General features: G+C 43.7%; 1 long non-coding RNA gene across 1 annotated transcript; it reads left to right on the top strand.

Moving 5' to 3' along the window:
* Positions 1-737: 737 nt before the first annotated feature.
* LOC116091858 lies at positions 738-2,580 on the top strand. The gene is made up of 2 exons (XR_004119092.1): positions 738-1,115; positions 2,043-2,580. It is a non-coding gene; the product is annotated as an uncharacterized LOC116091858 (long non-coding RNA).
* Positions 2,581-6,617: the final 4,037 nt, after the last annotated feature.

Raw genomic sequence — 6,617 nt, forward strand, 5'->3', positions numbered from 1 at the left:
ATGCATAATATGTGTGTTCTGTCACATAGACAATGCCCTAAGCTCCCAGCATTCTAGCTGGATCCTACTCTCAGTCATCTGACCACAGCCAGGAATGCCCTACCCCACAGATAGAGAGCCCAACCTCACAATATGAGGGGTGGTTTGCCCCCCTTCTCTCTCTCTTGCTCTCCTCTCTTGTTCTGCTCTTTTGCTTCCTTTCTTACTCTCCCCCCCCCCCCCCCCCCCCGCTTTTCTTCTGCTCCCCTCCCTCTCCTTTCTTTCCCTCCGCATGATCATGGCCCGCTTCTTTTCTCTTTCCTATAATAAAATATCTCATGATTATGCATTGCCTCCTTTCAACTGACAAGTCTCACAGTCGCAGCATCAACAGCATAGGGACCTAGGCCCATCAGCTGGCCCCCCTGATGTGAGGCTCAAACAATCACAACTATACTGAAGGAATAAAGCAAGAGGTAGCAGGACCTGGGACCAGCGACCAGCGATCAGCCGACTTGCCTGCCCCATGCTAGCACAGAACAGCCTTGCTGCCACCTCTTTGCCCACCCCCTTTCTCCCCTTGTTCCCAGGCCCTCTGCAACATACAGGGTTGCCTATGATGTCCAAGAGGCTGGAACTATGTCCCTGGCTTTTTGGGAGGCCAGGGACCCCCTGCAGCTGCCTTGTTATCTCTGCTCCCCGCGGACTCGGACCCAGATGCACCCCACCCCCACCCCAGGCAGGGTGGAGTGTGTAGGCAGACATCTTATATCTGTGTTGCCCACAGCGCAGTAACTTTGGCCTGGGTGTAAGATCATCCTACCCTTGCTAGTGCCCAGCATGCCAGTCCTCTGGCAGAGTGTGCTGACCAGCCAGACTGTGGAGGCAGGGCAGTGCCAGCCCCGAGGGAGAGTGCTCAGCACCTGACAAGCCCCTGTCATGGTGGCCCCAGCGAGACTGGAGTGGCGGGCTGCAGGGACTGCAGTGACCATGGAGGCAGGGCGGTGACCATGGCCACAGGGCACAGCCCCGCGACTGTGGCGACTGAGCTGTCTGCACCTCTGCGGTGAGTGCCACTGCAGAGAGAGCCCTTTCAACTCAAGGCAGAACCAGCTAAAACACATCAGAACTAAATCGTGAGTGACCTACTTCAAAACTATGCATTCCTTTCTCTCTCTTCACCCCCACGTGATCCTGGCCAGCGTCTCTCCCCCCTCTCTCCATTGAAAATGCAGGTTCTTACTGCACATACTCCTAGTCCCACCTCTGCTTTGTGTCTGTCCAAAATGGTGATCCAGGGCTTTTCTAGTCTCTGCTGTCTGCCCCACCCCAGCCCATCTGGAAAGCTGCCTTTCAGCCGGCAGCGCTTGCTCTAAACGCATGCTCACACTGGCCAGCAAGCCACGGCCACTTTGGCTAAAAAAACCTGTCACTCAACCCTCTATGCTTTAAACTTTTCTTCAAGGTTAAACTTCATTTCCTGCTTTCAAAAAATACAAACGGGGAACACAGGAGCCAGCCAGCCGGACACACCTCATGGCGGGGCAACCTCCTCCCCCACCCATCTAAGCCCACCCAAACTGCCACACAGGAGGTTTTGCTTGCTTGCTCCCTCTATAGGAATACCTAAGTTGTGCTTTTCAACCAAAAATTTTCTTGCTTCTTTATTTAAATGCTTATTTTTCTCCCTAACATCCATGATGTATGTCCAAAAAATTTTCAACTGGCTTAAGATTTCTTTTAAGGTTCAAAAGTCACCTAATCTACTTCCACAGGTCAAATCAACAAATCTGACTATCATCATTCAATCATTAAGAACCAGTTTCCTTTCACAGACAAACTGTTATTGCCTATCCCAAAGAAATGATTTTCTTCTTCAGCCACCTGAAGCAGACTTAAAAGATTCCTTCCAGGACCAAATCCCTCACAAATCCTTGCTTTCTAAGATCCTAAAGATCCATGCTGGGCTCCCAACAAAGTATTGCAGGCTTAACATTCACTATCCACCCTTTGCAGATATCCTTCTGCTAGGGGCCTTCTCTTTGGTCATAATTATCCTACAGGTTTACCCCAACACGAGAAGACAATGCCTGTAGCTGCAGATCCACTAGAGACAACACCATTTCCTGGGACCTGCAGACAACAAAGCAGTCTTCCTCCAGGATCCTCACCTGACTGAAGACTCCCAAGGCACGTGGGACACTACCCCACAGAGGACAGACTACAGACTTGGGACCTTCCAGCTACAGATGAACTTTCTTGCTAAAGGCTGCTGAACTTGGAGGAAGTTATGTGATAGTAAGGAAAACATAATGTCTATCTAGATTGATTAATTGCTGTTCAAAACTGATGTTATTACCCTCAAACTGTACTACCCATGGAACAATTGTTTCTATAATCCTATGGGGAACTAGGAAACATGGCTGCTGGCTCCAACCACCACTGGGAGGGATGTGTTTTCTGTGTGGCACTATCCTGCTCCTTTGTGTGGATCGTTTACTTATTTATTTGATTGCCTACCGTCCTCACCCTCTGGCTTAATTGTGTTAGTCCTCTGTCCTATATGTTTTCTTTTGATATTTCCACCCTACCCAAAATTTTCACCACAAATGACACAATCACTCCAGGGCCCCTATACTTTTCCCAAGACAGTAGACAGTTATTCTGATGATACCTCACCCTTATAAAAGAAAAAAGGAGGAGTTGTGGGGCAGTGGTCTGTTCAGGCAACCTGGGCCCAGTCGAGTATAAGTCTGGAACTCCAGTGATCCAGTGGGCAATAATTCTGCCTGCAAGGGATGGAAGGAGTTCAGCCATGACTCCTGGGACCTTGGCTCCTGTTTCAGTCACAACCTCTCACAAACCCCCACAGGAGATGTGTGTTCTGTCATGTAGACAGTGCCCCAAGCTCCCAGCATTCTAGCTGGACCCTACCCTCAGTCATCTGACCACAGCCAGGAATGCCTCATCCCACAGACATAGAGCCTGACCTCACAATCAATATAAGGGGTGGTTTGCTCCCTCCTCTCTCTCTTGCTCTCTTCCTTCCTTTCTTACTCTCTTGTCCCCCCCACCCCCCCCCTTTTCTTCTCCTCTCCTTCCTCTCCTTCCTTTCTATCCACATGGTCATGGCTGGCTTCTTTTCTCTTTCCTATAATAAAATATCTCATGATTATGAATTGCCTCCATTTGACTAATGCATCATGCAGCCCTAGCACCAGCAGCAGAGAGACCTGGGGCCATCACATTTCATCCAGATTTTCCAATTTAGTAGAGTATAAACTTTTGTAGTAAGATCTGATGAATTTTTTTGAATTTCCATGGTTTCTGTTGTTATGTCTCCTTTTTTGTTTCTCATTCTATTAATTTGGATTTTGTCTCTGTGCCCTCTGGTTAGTATGGCTAAGGGTTTAATCTATCTTGTTGATTTTCTTAAAGTAATCCCAAAAATTCCACCAGAGAACTTCTAAACCTGATATATAACTTCAGCAAAGTGGCTGGATATAAAATTAACTCAAACAAATCAGTGGTCTTCCTCTACACAAAGGATAAACAAGCTGAGAAAGAAATTAGGCAAATGAAACCCTTCACAATAGTCACAAATAATATTACATACCCTGGTGTGACTCTAACCAAGCAAGTGAAAAATCTATATGATAAGGCTTTCTTTCTTTGAAGAAAGAAATCAAAGAAGATCTCAAAAGATGGAAAGATCTCTCATGCTCATGAATTGGCAGGATTAATATAGTAAAAATGGCCGTCTTTCTGAAAGGAATCTACAGATTCCATGCAATTCCCATCAAAATTCCAACTCAATTCTTCATAGAGTTAGGAAGAGCAATTTGCAAATTCTATTGGAATAACAAAAAAATCCAGGATACTGAAAACTATTCTCAACAATAAAAGATCTTCTGGGGGGGATCCCCATCCCTGTCCTCAAGTCAACAACAATATCAATCTGGGAGTCCCTAGAACTGCCAGGGACTAAGCCATCAACAAAAGAGTATACATGGCTCAAGCTGCACCTGTACCATGGGATGGCCTTGTCATGCTTCAATGGAAGGTGAGGTCCTTGGTCCTATGAAGGCTTGATAGATCCCCTAGTGTATAGGGGAATCAAGGGCGGCAAAGGTGGAAGTGGATGGGTGGGTGGAGGAACACCCTCATAGAAGCAGGAGAAGGGAGGATGTGATAGGGTGTTTCCAGGAGGGAGGGAAACTGGGAAAGAAGATAACATTTGAAATGTAAATTTAAAAAATATCCAATTAAAAAGAAAAAGAACTGGCAGATTGATGTAAATCCCTTGATTGAAAGGAAGAAGAAAAAAGAGAGGCATATGATAACAGGGCTAATATTAATAATGAAAGAACATGCCGTAATATCCCATTTCTTTCAACTGGGCTTTACCTCCTAAACTTTTACCATCTTTTGTGCTTTAGAAAAGAATATATTCAGTTATGATAGCTTTTATTTTTGCTTATGCTACTATCTTAGGTTTTTGGTTTGTTTGCTTGCTTCTCTCCCCCTCTCTCTATTTTGCGCTCTCTCTCTCTCTCTCTCTCTCTCTCTCTCTCTCTCTGTCTTTTGAGACAGGGTTTCTCTTGTCTTGTCTGTCCTGGGACTCCCTGTGTAGATGAACCCAGCCTTGTATTTAGAAAGATGCACCTGTTTCTGCCTCCAGAGTGCTGGAATTAAAGACGTGTGCCACCATGGCTGGCTGTTAGTTAGGTTTCTATTACTGTGATAAAACACCATGACTAAAAGCAATATGGAGAAGAAGGAGGTTATTTTAGGTTATATTTTATGGCCTATTGTGATGGAACAATGTTAACAGCCACCAAAGGCTTTTATGTTTGAATATTTTGTCCCTAGTTGGAAGAATTATTTAGGAAAGATTAGGAGAGTTGTCTTTATTGGAAGAGGTGTGGGCTCTGAGGTTTCAAAGGCCCATGCCATTCCCAGTTAGTTAGCTCTCTATGCCTACTGGCTGTATGTCAATGTGTTTTAGCTCCAACACCATTCCCACATGTCCACATTCTCTGAAAACTCCAAGTCCCCAATAAACCCTTTCTTTTGTAATTTACTTTGGCAATGGTGTCTCACCACAGAAATAAAAAAGCAACTAAGACATCTATCATGGAAGGAAGTCAGGACAGTAACTCAAGGCAAGAACCTAGAAACAGAAAATGGAAGATAAGCCGTGGAAGAACCCTGACTCCTGCCTTTCTCCCCATGACTTGTTTGATTGTTTTCTTATATGCCCCTGGAACACGTGTCCATGGATAGCAGCACCTACAGTGGGCTGGGCCTGAATCACTAATCAAGAAAATTCCCAATAGACTTGTCTACAAGTCACTCTTAGGCATACATTTTCTTACTTGAGACTCTATCTTTAGATGACTCAACCTTGTGTCAAGGTGACAGAAAGCTCATAAATACAACCATTATTCACAAAATGTGTCAGATTGTAATTTTTACCAACTAAAATATATCTAGAGAGTATATGCTGTGGTTCAAGAAGAATGTTGCATTTAAAATTGCTTACTACCCTTGTTTATATTACTAGGTAAAAAAAATATATACGTAGTTTAAATGATTTCTTTTTCTTTCTTCCTTTCTGCCACTATTTGTAACTTCTAGATTTTTTTGTTTGTTTGTTTTGGGGTTTTTTTTGTTTGTTTGTTTTTGTGACACAGGGTTTCTCTGTGTAACACTGGCTGTCCTGGAACTCACTCTGTAGACCAGGTTGGCCTCGAACTCAGAAATCCACCTGCCTCTGCCTCCCAAGTGCTGGGATTAGAGGTGTGTGCCACCACCAAGCAGCAACTTCTAGATTTTTTAATAGGACGTATTTGCTCAGTTTTATTTATGTGTATATATGTGTGATTGTGTGAGTTTATATGAACCACATACATCCAGATACTTGAGGAGACCACAAGATGATATTGGAGCCTCTGAAACTGGAGTTTCAGGAGACTGTCCACTGCCTAATGTCAGTCCTGGGAACTGAACTGGGTCCTCTGCAAGAGCAATCAAGACTCTTACATACTGAACTGTCTTGCCAGTATTCAGACAGTTGATTCATGTGTATCAACTATACAAGGCTAGGAATTTTGCTGATGTTTCATCATCTGTATATAGTATATTTTTATCACTTTCACTCATCTTTTACTCTTTCTTAATTATGAACAAATGACTAAAAGTTAAATGATAGCATTCACGCCTAACCAATCATACCTGTTAACATGCTGTTGACTTTGACTTTCCTGTTGACTGGTACTGTGATGCGACTGTCAACACATTGTAGATGTGTTTTTGAGAAGATTTTGGATGTGGCAGAGGTTTGGCATCTCTATGAGTCCTTTGGTGACTTAAAAAATAAAGGAATTTAAAAGTAAGGTAACTTAAAAAGTAGGTGAAATACAAATAAATACATTTAGATCAATTGTTTATAAGGAGTGGAACTAAAATGAATGGCCACTACTGGGGGAGGGGAATAAAATTTCAATGATAAACAGTTCTCAAGATTACCATTTAGCAACACATTGCATGCATGTCTCTGCCACTTAGATACACTGGGAAGTATGTCCTATGGGAAAACATCGTATATGTTTATCTCTGAAATGCCCATACCTGAT

The sequence above is a fragment of the Mastomys coucha genome, unplaced genomic scaffold (genome assembly GCF_008632895.1).
Source record: "Mastomys coucha isolate ucsf_1 unplaced genomic scaffold, UCSF_Mcou_1 pScaffold15, whole genome shotgun sequence".
In the NCBI taxonomy this organism is placed as follows: Eukaryota; Metazoa; Chordata; class Mammalia; order Rodentia; family Muridae; genus Mastomys; species Mastomys coucha.